Source organism: Rhinopithecus bieti, unplaced genomic scaffold, assembly GCF_001698545.2.
Source record: "Rhinopithecus bieti isolate Rb0 unplaced genomic scaffold, ASM169854v2 scaffold_9919, whole genome shotgun sequence".
Lineage (NCBI taxonomy): Eukaryota > Metazoa > Chordata > Mammalia > Primates > Cercopithecidae > Rhinopithecus > Rhinopithecus bieti.
In genome coordinates, this window is record NW_016806411.1 from 1,117,161 (window position 1) to 1,131,622 (window position 14,462).

The following is a 14,462-nucleotide window of genomic DNA, read 5'->3' on the forward strand; positions in this document are numbered from 1 at the left end:
GTCACGATCTCTGCTCACTGCAACCTCCACCTCCCAGGTTCAAGCGATTTTCCTGCCTCAGCTACCCAAGTAGCTGGGACTACAGGTATACACCACCACACCCAGCTCATTTTTATAGTTTTAGTAGAGACGGGGTTTCACCATGTTGGCCAGGCTGGTCTCGAACTCCTGACTTCGTGATCAGCCCACCTCGACCTCCCAAAGTGCTGGGATTACAGGCTTGAGCCAACGCGCCCAGCCCTATTTTGACCTTCTTGATGCTACTATGGATGGTATTGTTTAGTTTTGTTTTCACAATTTATTGCTATATTGCATATAGACATATACAACTGATTTTTGCATATCTTGCAACCTTGCTGAACTCATTAGCTCCGTTGTGTGCACACGAGTGTGAGTATATGTACCCTTTAGGATTTTCTACATACAGAATTATGTCATCTTCAGACAAAGACAATTTTATTTCTTCCTTGCCAATCTGGATGTTTTCCCTTGCTTTATTGCACTGGTTAGAAACTGCAGTATGATGTCAATGAGTGGTGTGTATAGACACCCTTGACTTACTACTGACCTTAGGGGTATATTCTCTCATCCTAAGTATAATTTTATTTGTAACTTTTTTTTATGGATGTCTTTTTTCTGAGATGGAATCTTGTTCTGTCGCCCAGGCTGGAGTGCAATGGCACGATCTCGGCTTGCTGCAAGTTTTGCCTCCCGGGTTCAAGCGATTCTCCTGTCTCAGCCTCCCAAGTAGCTGGGACTACAGGCGCCCACTACCACGCCTGGCTAATTTTTGTATTTTTAGTAGAGACAGTGTTTCACCATATTGGCCAGGCTGGTCTCAAACTTCTGACCTCAAGTGATCCGCCCACCTCGGTCTCCCAAAGTTCTGGGATTAAAGGCATGAGCCACCGCGCCCGGCCTATGGATGTCTTTTATCAGGCTGAAAAAATTTCTCTGCTATTCCAATTTTTTTCCATTTTTCTCACAAATATGTGTTACATTTTGTCAAATGCCCTTTCCCCATCATTTGAGATGACTCCTGCCTTCTGTCCTTTAATCTATTAATATGGTAAAATGCATTAATTGCTTTTCTGATATTAAACATGTCTCACTTGGTCATGTATCTAAATCTATATGTTATTTGACTTGTTCATGGGTTTTTGTAACTATTAATATTTTCATGAGGGATTTTCTATCAGGGTAATACTGGTTTCACAGAATAAGTTGGTAAGTATTCCTGACTCTTCTGCTTCCTGAGTCTGTGAAAAATGGTATTTCTTCTTTAAATGTTTGGCAGCATTCTTCTTGTTTTGTATGCTTTCAGGAATAAACCGGAGGTCACCTAAAAGTGACTGAGCTTCATTGCTGATGAAACTACCAACATCACTTGTACTGAAGCCTGAAGGGTTTTCCCCATCAAGAATAGTCCCTTCTTAATAGCCAAAGGCAGATAAGGGTCACCTGGCTGGGGCTATAGGTAAAAAACAAAGCCTGGCTCATGAATGGGCAAGTCACAGTACAGCTGGTCTTCCACATCTGTGGATTCAACCAATCATGGATCAGAAATATTTGGGGAAAAAAAGAACAAAAATAATATTCATTAAGAAGTACAGAACAGCTATTTATATAGCATTTACATTGTATTAGGCATTATAAGTAATCTAGAGATGATTTAAAGTATATGGGAAGATGTGGGCAGGTTATATGCAAATACTACACCATGTTACATAAGGAACTTAAGCCTATGTGGTTTTTGGCATCTGTAGGGGTCCTGGAAACTGAGGGACTGTAACACTATGTGCTGACAATCTCAGCAATCTGGAAGGCACATGCACAACTCCAAACTCCACAACTTTAATCAATCCCACAGTTTCAAAATCTTTTAAGATTCATATATTGATATAAAACTTAATCTGCAGGTTTAAAACAGGAAGATTCAGGTCATTAGGGTTAGGTTAGGAACATAAAACCATTTTCTCCTCATCCCTAAGATATAGCCTTGCAAGTATTCAAAAATAAAAAAACTCCATGACTTTTAACTATCTCTAAAATCTAAAATGGTAGTTCTCAAACCTGAGTGATGGTAGGTCTGTGCCTCTAACATTACTTAAGGGTGGGGGAACGTGCTTCTTGAACTGCAGTTTCCTGGGCCGTAATTTCAGTCTGGGTGAAACCCAGGAATCTGCACTTTCAATACCCCTCAAACAGCTGCTGTAGCCGGCACTCACACTGCACTCAGCACACTCCTGAGGCAGGTTAAAAGTATTTGGCCTGAGGACGCCTCAGTATCTAAGTCCTTAGGGTAATGAACTGCAGCGTAACTTAGTATGTAACTAACTAAAAGATCAATTTAGGAGTACAGTCATGCATGGCATAATGACATTTTCGTCAATAGCAGACAGCACATAAGACAGTGGTCCCATAAGATTATAATACTAGGCTAGGCATGGTGGCTCACGCCTGTAATCCCAGCACTTTGGGAGGATGAGGTGGGCAACACGAGGTCAGGAGTTCGAGACCAGCCTGACCAACATGGTGAAACCCCGTCTCTACTAAAAACACAAAAATCAGCTGGGCATGGTGGTGCATGCTTGTAATCCCAGTTACTCAGGAGGCTGAGGCAGGGGAATCGCTTGAACCCGGGAGATGGAGATTGCAGTGGGCTGAGATTGTGTCACTGCACTCCAATCTGGGCAACAGAGCGAGACTCCGTCTTAAAAAAAAAAAAAAAAAATTACAATACTGTATTTTTACTGCACCTTTTCTGTGTGGTATGTTTACATACAAATACCATTGTGTTCCAACTGCCTATAGCATACAGTACAGTGACACACTATACAGGTTGGTAGCCTAGGAACAACAGGCTATCCCAGGCAGCCTAGGTGTATAGTAGGCTATATCTTCCAGGATTGTGTAAGTACACTCTAAGATGTTCCCACAACAATGAAATATAAAATTCTGCAAAAAGTAACCCCCCCAAAAGCGATGAATAACAGTACAATGCATAACGGTATATGTTTTCATACCTTTGTGTCAAACAGTCTCAGACAATCATAGCAGCCAAGCTTCAGTCAACACGGGCACTAACTGTTTAAATTATATAAAAAAGTAAACATCAAGTTGTACTCAATCAAGCTGTCTCTGTGTATCAGTTGTTTTTCTCTACCTCATTTCTGTTTTCTGTTCAAAAACGCTGTCTGGCCACGTGACAGACAGGAGTTCTTTGAACCCATCCTGGTTTGGAGAGCTATCCAATTCTAGAATCCCGAATAAATGTCAGTTAAGATCTAAGCTAAGTTTGTAATTTTGTCTTTAACGGCAATAACAATCTCACATTCTTACTGATCACTCTTAAAGACCATCCATCTCAGGACGGGCGCGGTGGCTCAAGCCTGTAATCAGCACTTTGGGAGGGCCGAGACGGGTGGAGTCAGCGAGGTCAGGAGAATCGAGGACCATCCTGGCTAACGACCGTGAAACCCCGTCTCTACTAAAAAAAAATACAAGAAAATAGCCGGTGAGGTGGTGGGCGCCTGTAGTCCCAGCTAATCGGAGGCTGAGGCAGGAGAATGGCGTAAACCACGGGAGGGTCGGAGCTGCAGTGAGCTGAGATCCGGCACTGCACTCCAGCCCTGGGCGACAAGAGCGAAAGACTATCCGTCTCAAAAAAAAAAAAAAAAAAAAAAAAAACAAAAAAACAAAAAAAACAAAAAAACCCAATCCCACTCCTCCAACTGAGTAAACTTAATGTGCAATAAATTCCGGTCTCTTGGACCTTTAATTTCTTTCTGTCCCAGAGGAGTAACTTAATGGTGACTTAGAAGCACTTCAGCAGATACTAATGAACAAAAAGCACACAAAACACCACTTTATAAGGATCTAAGGTAGCAACTGAATTTTCTGGAAGGGGTGATTTGGGCTCAAGACCTTTTTTAAAAAGTGTTAACTGTTGATAAGCCAAGGGAAATAAAGGTACAAAAAGACTGGGAGGCCGGCGCGGTGGCTCACAACTGTAATCCCAGCACTTTGGGAGGCCGTGGGCAGATCACAAGGTCAGGAGTTTGAGACCAGCCTGGCCAATATGGTGAAACCCCGTCTCTACTAAAAATATAAAAATCAGCCAGGCTTGGTGGCACATGCCTGTAGTCTCAGCTACTTGGGAGGCCGAGGCAGAAGAATTGCTTGAACCCGGGAGGCAGAGCTTGCAATGAGCCGAGATCATGCCAATGCACTCCAGCCTGGGCGACACAGCGAGACTCCATCTCAAAAAATAAAAAAAAATAAAGACTGGGGAATAATTTGTATAAGAGAAAATGGTCATGCCAGCCAGCAGCTAATTAAGTTACATGATACCTAGCTAGTTGCCGACTCCCAACAAGCAACCTGAGGCTGGCTGACAGCTCTTTGCCCTGCAATCATGTCTCCAAGAGGTGGTTAAAGTAGAAGCAACCAATTAGACCCTGACCGGCCTTCCCTTCTACCACTCATACTAATTCTGCTACAACATTAAACCGGGACAACGCCGCCAAGGCTATAAATCCAGCCTGGTCCTGTAGGATTCAGATTAGGCTTTTCTGTCTGTAAACCTGTGAGGACCTTTTCCACAGTCCTCCTGACCATCCACAACAGAAGGATAACCATGGAAAGGTCCAGCCTTCCGTTTATGACTCAGTGAGCACCATTTCTCCCACTAGAAAGTAGCCTGAGGGGTGGCCGGGCAGCACGGGCTCCAGGACAAGCAGATACCTTGACTTTCTGAGGTTTAAGAGTCATCCTTGCATCCAGCTGATGGGTTCATTATCAATTAAGAACTGCATTTCCTCACCAGGGACTATAATCCTCGCTGGGCACCAGGCCTGGACTACTTCTTGGATCTTACAGAGGCCTCTGTAGGTGACACCACCAACACTCAAGCGGCCTGTAACACCAATCATCACATCATAGGAAATGCTATACTTAACCAACTCCACGCTCGGCCAGAGAACCACGATGGAGGGGACCTGGGGTGGTGCCTTGATAGCACAGCTGGAGGTGCCCCTTAACCACAACCTGGGTCTCAGCACCTGAAAGTCTGATGTGGAGACCAATCTAAAGACTGACTGCTGAACTTGAGAGGAACTTGCTCAGAGCATTTCTTCCATTGCTTAAAGGCACCTCAGGCACTATTCCAATTAACTTCCTTGTTTTTTCAATTATGTACTGTCATTCGTTTCTTTTTGGGGGATTTTCTTCTCAAACTCACTCAAACCCAGAATGTTTTCACTAGATAGTACTTCCCAAACACTGATGACCTAGAACATAATCTGAAAAAAATTCTTCATGACATGAGAGTCTTAAAATTGTTCCTTTAAAACTAAAAAAAAAAATACAGCACAAAATTATACCATCACAAGAATCCTCAATAATAAGTACGACAAATTTACTTTACGACATTCCGGTTTTTACGAAGTGCAAAGGCAGTTGATATTATGGTTAATTATAAAAGGAACTTTAAAGTCCCATTTTAATAGTTTCCCACAATTCTATGAACGTTTTTTGAAATCCATTAAATCCCACAATATGCCCATCGGAAAGATAAAGCTGGTATTTTTTCCATGGAAGTAGAGCTCAGAACACGAGACTTTTAAGTCGGTGATTCACCCAGTTCCTTCAAGACTGTGTCCAACCAGAATCACATCAGCACCTTGTTCCCCTGTTCTAATTTGACACTGTTAACTACAGCTATTTTTAAATGGTAGGGAGAAAAAAAAAAAATATATATATATATATAAATGATCTTAGGAAATTTTATAGTGTAAAGACATAGAAACTAGGAAAGGTTTTGGATATTTTTCTGTGGAATGTGGAAGGAACCTAAAACTTCATCTTTCAATTCGTGATAAAACTACAGAATAGTGTGCGCATAAAACGTAAGTAGTAGTAGACACAGTGCCTGACAAGCCAAAGGTCTTGACTGTAGCTGAAGGAATCCTGCTGGAACCCAAATCCTGTGCATTTGTGTGGTTCTGGGGCAGATGCAGAAACGGCCTTGGTGGATTCCAAAGTGTTAACATTCTGTCTGCTAATGCTCAGCTAGGAGAATTATGACTGTAAACTGAGAATATGCTTCAATTGGCATTTTACTTTTTATTTTCTCTTCCTGAAAGCTACACCAAAATGGCCATCTTTAGACCTAAGCTCCCCAATGGATCATCACAGAACACCACAAGACCTAATGCCTTCATCAGCTTGACGTTTCTAGTCCAAAGTCCAGATGTCATTATTAGTTTTAAGACACCAACAGTGGAAAGTATCTAAACTAAGTGAGCAGCTGGGTGCGATGGCTCATGCCTGTAATCCCAGTTTTTGGGGGCTGAGGCAGGTCACTTGAGGTCAGTAGTTCAAGACCAGCCTGACCAAAACAGTGAAACCCTGTCTCTACTAAAAATACAAAATTCGCCAGGCATGAGGGCGCATGCCTGTAATCCCAGCTACTCAGGAGGCCGAGAGTGAGGAGAATCACTTGAACCTGGGAGGCGGACATTGCAGTGAGCTGAGATTGCACTACTGCACTCCAGCCTGGGCAGCAAGAGCCAAACTCTGTCTCAAAAAAAAAAAAAAAACTCAAAAAAACTGAACAATGGAAAGCTTATCACTAGTCATACTTAGACTAGACACAAATGATTTACAGACAACATGTTAGTGGCTGGGTGCAGTGGCTCACACCTGTAATCCCAGCACTTTGGGAGGCTGAGGCAGGTGGATCACCTGAGGTCGGGAGTTCGAGACCAGCCTGACCAACATGGAGAAACCCTGTCTCTACTAAAAATACAAAATTAGCTGGGCATAGTGGTGCATGCCTGTAACCCCAGCTACTTGGGGGGGCTGAGGCAAGAGAATCACTTTAACCTGGGAGGCAGAGGTTGCGGTAAGCTGAGATCATGCTATATTGCACTCCAGCCTGGGCAACTAGAGTGAAACTCTGTCTCAAAAAACAAACAAACAAACAAACGTGATTCGAATTATGTTGCTAGTTTTATGGGCAATGTACTGTCACTGAATGTGACAAACTTTGCAAAACCAAATTAAGCTTTCCAAAGTGTTTTAAAAAAAAAAACAGGAAATCATACTATTATTCTAGATAAAGAAATCAGGTCAAACATGTTAAGAAAATCATGCAAGGAAAGAAACTAAGGCACAGAGACATTTTAAAAGGGAGAACAGAATGGACTCCAAAATCCCTGCCTAAGGCTAATTCTTATCGGAATCTCAGTCCAACTGTCACCTGGGACGGTACTCCCTAAATCCCCCCAAATCACAACCATCATATAACTTCAGGCTTTTTCTGTTTTGAGACAGTGTCTCACTCCGTTGCTCACTCTGTTGCAATGGCACCATCTCGGCTCACTGCAACTTCAGCCTCCTGGGTTCAAGTGATTCTCCTGCCTCAGCCTCCTGAGTAGCCAGGATTACATGCACCAGCCACCATGCCTGGCTAATGATTTTTTGTATTTGTAGTAGAGACAGGGTTTCACCATGTTACTCAGGTTGGTCTCCAACTCCTGACTTCAATCGATCCACCCGCCTTGGCCTCCCAAAGTGCTGGGATTACAGGCGTGAGCCGCCACACCCAGCCTGGCACATTTTTATAATGTAACAGTAACCGCAAATTTTAGGAGCCATTTCTGCTAACTGCATCTCTGAAGATAGGTGGTGGAACACCACATCAATTTACATTTATCTAGGAAGAAAGAATTATTTAACATGACAGTTTAAAAATGTGTAATTATTCCTTTTGGCCCCAACCACCATCTTCCAGTAATTTGCCAAAATTATGAACACAAAAGGGAAGAGGAGAGGCACCTGATACATTTCCTCTAAACCTTTTAGAAAACATGGAGTTGTTCCTTCGCCCACATATACGTGTACCTATAAGGAAAGGTGATACAGTAGACATTACGGTAATGGGTACTGTTCAACGAGGAATGTCCACGTTACCATGGCAAAACTGGAGCAGTCTACAGTGTTACCCAGCATGCTGTTGGTATTGTTGTACACAAGGTAAGCGCAAGATTCTTAAGACAATTAATGTGTGTATGTATAGAGTATACTGAGCACTCTTAAGAGCCAGGATAGCTTACTGAAACTCGTGAAGGAAAATGATTGGAAAAAAGGAGGAAGCCAGAGAAAGGTGCCTGGGTTCCACTAAACGCCAGCCTGCTCTACTCAGAGAAGCGCACTTTGCAAGAACCAATGGAAAGGAGCCTGGGCTGCTGGAACCCAGTACCTATGAATTTATGGCATAATAGATGTTTTAAAAATCATAATTAAATGGCAAAGAACTTTCTAAGGACAAAATTATTTATATCCACTTTGTTCCATAAAATATTTTAGGTGGGTTATGAAGTTATTTATATATACCCACATTTTTAAAATATACTAGGAGAAAACATACACTTTTGCTACTATATAAATAGCACTGAAGCCAATTTAAGTTGGAACTGACTTGCTTATAAGTTACAATAAAAACTTGAATACCGAATGTGGGTGCCTCACGCCTCAAATCCCAGCACTTTGGGAGGCCGAGGTGGGAGGATCTCTTGAGGCCAGGAGTTGAAGACCAGCATGGGCAACACAGAGAGATCCTGTCTCTGAAAAATCAGCTGGCTGTGCTGGCACCTGTCTGTAGTTTAGCTACTTGGGAGGATCACTTGAGCCCAGGAGTTCAAGGTTACAGTAAGGTGTAACTGTACCACTGCACCCCAGCCTGGGACAAAAAGATCCTACCTCTAAACAAAACAAAACGCTTGGAAGATAAAACATGTGAAATTCCAGTCTAAAGAAGTTTAATTAAACCTTCACCTGCAGTTACACTTTCTTGTATTTTGTATTTTTGAGACAGGGTCTCCCTCTGTTGCCCAGGCTGGAGTGCAGTGGCGTGATCTCGGCTCACTGAAACCTCTGCCTCCTGGGTTCAAGCAATTCTTGTGCCTCAGCCTCCTGAGTAGCTGGGATTACAGTTATGTGCCACCACACCCAGATAATTTTTGTATTTTTAGTAGAGACAGGGTTTCACCATGTTGGCCAGGCTGGTTTTGAACTCTTGACCTCAGGTGATCTGCCCACCTTGGCCTCGCGAAGTGTGGGATTACAGGCATCAGCCATGGCACCCAGCCAACAGTTACATTTTCTAGACTAGAGATCTAGAATGTCCCTTAAATTGCTAACCCTTTAGGAAGGCAGCCTACTACCTTCACTTTCTCGGGACCAAAATATGCAAGTTTTCTTGCCATACTATTGACACCATTCACACCTTCTGCCACGTCACAAAGCTCCACATGGTAGAACATACGACCCACTTGCCTTTAGAAATCGCTCCTGCAATCTTGATAGTTATTTCTTTTGAGCATACATTAAGAGAATGAGATTCTCTTGGAAGTGATAAAGCAGCTAGCTTTCCTTAGAATGTGAGGATCAATGTTATAAATCCATACCAGAAACTGAATTAGTGATGCAATGTCAAAAAAAAAATTTTTTTTGTTTTTTTTGGAGACAAGAGTCTTGCTCTGTTGGCCAGGCTGGAGTGCGGTGGTGCGATCTCACCTCACTGCAACCTCCATCTCTCGGGCTCAAGCAATTCTCCTGCGTCAGCCTCCCAAGTAGCTGGGATTACAAGTGTGTGCCACCACGTCTGGCTAATTTTTTTTGTATATTTAGTAGAGACGAGGTTTCACCATGTTGGCCAGGCTGGTCTCAAACTCCTGACCTCAGTAATCTGCCCACCTTAGACTCCCAAAGTGGTGGGAGTACAGGCGTGAGCCACCGCGCCCGGCCGGGACGTCCAAAAATTCAAGGTGAATTTTAACATCTGCAAATTTCTCCCCCTAGAAATATAATCAACTTTTAACACTTTTCCAAAGATCAACTATTTCAGGTTATATTTGAAAGAAAAAGACTAATTAAATACCTCATGCATCTAAGGCTTAAAGGTAGAAACAAAGATGATGGTTACTTTTCTGTAGTATTCAACAGATAAAACTTTATTGGGCACAACTGTTTTAAAAGAATGCAGCTTCCCTCTCTGCAGGAATACATTCTGAAAGCAGACGTGCTATTTAAGTCACTACTCATCTAGTCATGAGCTTAGACTGCAAATTCCAGCCCCATGTTTTACAAATGAACTAAGAAGACAATTCAGTGTTCATGAACGCTAAGACAATGCAAAAGCAAACGTAAAACAGATGTGTCCCTTTGGACTGGGCGCAGTGGCTCATGCCCACTGCACTTTGGGAAGCCAAGGTGGGTGGATCACCTGAGGTCAGGAATTCGAGACCAGCCTGGCCAACATGGTGAAACTGTTTTTATTAAAAATAAAAAAATGAGCCGGGTGTGGTGGCAGGCACCTGTAATCTCAGATACTTGAGAGGCTGAAGCGGGAGAACAGCTTGAACCCAGGAGGTGGAGGCTGCAGTGAGCTGAGATCATGAAACTGTACTCCAGCATGGGCGACAGAGTGAGACTCCGTCTCAAGAAAAAACAAACATAGATGTGTCACTTTATTCATAAAAGTTAGATGTACAGTCTTCTCAATCACAATGAAGTAGAAAACGTGAAACATACTACTAAACTTTTAACACTGCTTATTACAACTTTTATGTATGCTAGAAGATGCTAGTGTTCTAAAAAAGATGTAACAACTAAAATCTTCCTAAAAACGAACATTATATGACAAGCAAAATCGACTGCATGGAACTGAAAGTGTAATCTCAAACATCAAAAATAAAGCCAGCCAGGCGTGATGACTCACACCTGTAAGTAATCCCAGCACTTTGGGAGGCTGAGGTGGGAGGAACACTTGAGTCCAGAAGTTTAGGACCAGCCTGAGCAACACAGTGGAGAACCCATCTATGAAAAAAAGAAAGAAAAAACAAAGCAAAACATGGTAAGGCCTTAAGTGACGCCCAATGATGACAGGCCAGCTGAACGGCGGCACGCCCTGGGCCAGGCATAGGCCTGCACTGTGCTCACTTGTCTTTGACACGCTGCCCTCCCCTAAAGGACTGCTCTGAAAATGACCACAGTTTTGTCCTTAGTAGCATCCATCAGATTTAGACTAAATTAAGAATCTAGGCCGGGCGCGGTGGCTCAAGCCTGTAATCCCAGCACTTTGGGAGGCCGAGATGGGCAGATCACGAGGTCAGGAGATCGAGACCATCCTGGCGACACGGTGAAACCCCGTCTCTACTAAAAATACAAAAAACTAGCTGGGCGAGGTGGCGGGCGCCTGTAGTCCCAGCTACTCCGGAGGCTGAGGCAGGAGAATGGCGGGAACCCGGGAGGCGGAGCTTGCAGTGAGCTGAGATCCGGCCACTGCACTCCAGCCTGGGCGACAGAGCAAGACTCCGTCTCAAAAAAAAAAAAAAAAAAGAATCTAGTGGCTACTTTAATCTAGTGCTTAAAGCTACTTTACCACAGTATTACAGAAAAACCAAAAGTAACATTTTGTTAAAACCAGGTCCCCAGTACATAAAACAGAGAGTAAACACAGTGCAGGATAAAGACTGACTTTAGGAAAAAGAGTTACTGCTGATGTCATTTCTCTAACAGTCGTCAGACTTTTCTATGAGGCCAGAGGCTCACACTTGTATACACAACGTGCAGGTGCAGGGAAGACCAAGGAAAGCAGCTATCCAATTTTTTACAAAGCCATACAGAGACAAGTTCAAGGAAAAAGCTTTAGGAGTTATTTTCACAATCTGTATGTGAAGACAATTCACAATGCTGCCACTCAACCCTAGGTTGTTAACAACTGTTAACCTATGTTAACATCAAGGTTGGTTTTGTTTTGTTTTGTTTTCTATTTTTTTAAACACAGTCTTGCACAGACTGTCGCCCAGGCTGGAGTGCAGTGGCACGATCTCAGCTCACTGCAACCTTCGCCTCCAGGCAGGGTTCAAGCTATTCTTCTGCCTCAGCCTCCTGAGTAGCTGGGATTACAGGTGTGCACCACCACACCTGGCTGGCTTTTTTGTATTTTTAGTAGAGACGGGGTTTCACCATATTGGCCAGGCTGGTCTCAAACTCCTGACCTTGTGATCCATCCACCTTGGCATCCCAAAGTCCTGGGATTACAATAGGCACAAGTCACTGTGCCCAGCCCAACATAAAGGTTTTTAAAAGACTTTGTCCTTTCACATTTTAATGTGCTTCAGTAATTCCAACATAGAAACAGACAATTTTAAATGTATATATAATCTTCTTACCCTATTAAGGATTTTAGGTAGTTTGTGTGGTACATAAAGCTCTTAACTTTCCCCCCAGAAAGCATAAATTGAAAATAATGAGAAAGAGGATGGTAAAAGCAGAGCCAGGAGTAAGCCTACGCACTCACTGAACAGTCAATGTAAAAAAACAAATGCACAGCAAGGCCCCGTACTTTTGTGTCACCTCAGAGCTGGACAGGGACTGACGCACCACTTGGACCAGTGCCCTCACTAAAAAATTAAGTAGCAGCCGGGCGTGGTGGCTCATGCCTTTTAATCTCAGCACTTTGGGAGGCGGGAAGTGGGTGGATCACCTGAGGTCAGGAGTTTGAGACCAGCCTCAACATGGAGAAACCCTGTCTCTACTGAAAATACAAAACTAGCTGGGTGTGGTGGTGTATGCCTGTAATCCCAGCTACTCGGGAGGCTGAGGCAGGAGAATTGCTTGAACCTGGGATGCGGAGGTTGCGGTGAGCCGAGATCGCGCCATTGCACTCCAGACTGGGCAACAAGAGTAAAACTCTGTCTCAAAAAAATAATAACAATAAACAAAAATAAATAAATAAGCAGAAAGAATGCCAATGTCATGTTTGGGCAAACTTATGTGCCATGACATTTTTCAAAAACCGTCTGCTACTTGGTTTACCAACATCAATCATAAGGGAAGACAGAGACTCTAGGAATGGCTGGAGAAGTAACTTAAAGACTCAATGAATTCTCTCAACTCCACATGCTGCCTAAAAACTTACAAGTACATGACACAGAACAAACCAATTACTATAAAAATTAAGTATAAGATTGTAGATTATGAGCAAAAGAAATCTAGGCTTTTTAAGTCTCCTGTGTAGTTTAAAAAAATAGGTTTATGAAGATACTACTTTCATGATATATTGAAAGTGTCTTTAAAATATAAAGTTATCTAGCTAGGTGCCATGACTCACGCCTATAATCTCAGCACTTTGGGAGGCTGAGGAGGGTGGATCGCTTGAGCCCAGCAGTTCGAGACCAGCCTTGGCAACATGGCTGAAACCCTGTCTCTACCAAAAATACAAAGATTAGCCAGTCCCATAACCCAGTCTCAAAATAAATAAGCAAATGAATATACTTAAAAATTAAAGTATCTATATTCTTGTGATGAAAATTTTTTAAATTTCTTCAGCATACTTTCTCTCCAAAAGACATCATTTATTTACTTTTTTTAGTTATGGAAAAAAATTTTTTTTAAGTTCCAGGATACATGCGCAGAACGTGCAGGTTTGTTACATAGGTATACATGTGCTATGGTGGAGACATTTATTTTTTAAGCACAAAAACAATTTTGGGTTATAATTCCTAGTATACAGAGACACAGATGCCTACATTCTAATGACTAATATAAAACCTTTTATTTGGCAATTTGGAAATAAACACTTTTTAGATATTAACTTATGAAATACGGTTACAGAAAATTATTCACAGAAAATATTACACTATAGATGGATTACTCAAATCACTCCAGTGAAGTAATTTACTTGAGGTGTTCATAAAGCAGCTCAGAGTCTGGGCACAAAAGAGAGATCTGAGTCTTCATTCCTCTGTAATCCTGCATGAGATACTCAATCTCTGTCCCTTCCTCAAAAGACTGTTAAGAACAAAATAAAATAGTGTGGAAAGTGTTTGGCAAGGTACTTATTAAGCATTTATGAATGCTTTATTAGTATCAAATGCTTTTGTCATCAGAGTTTAATTGTACCAAGAAACAAAAATTCTCCAACAGAGTGATGACTGCTTTAAATAGGGGAGTTGATTCATTCGTTTACAAATACTAGTCATCAACTTTCAAACTTAACTTTGTTATATTTTTGGAGCAATATTTACAGAGCTGTACCCGCGATAGATACCACAGACAGACAATGAATAATCTACCTTCAGCAAGGAAGGTCAGAAAATCCAGACTCAAGAGGGGCACCTGTGCTTCTCAATAGCTCATCTCCTCCCTAAACTACAGACTTCTTCCACCAAAGCTGGAGTAGACCCTGTCTTCAGTCCACCTCAGTAACCTCCACGGTCTTGGGGCATAGACACTGCACTGACACAAACCTAGAAGGCCGGTGTCCCACAGCCCAAGTTTGCACTCATCTCTCACCAAGTATCAACCATTCTCCCAAAAGCAGGTAAATATCCTGGACTTAAGCACAAGATCCTTTGGCCAAAATGAATTGGGAAACATTAAAAAAAAAC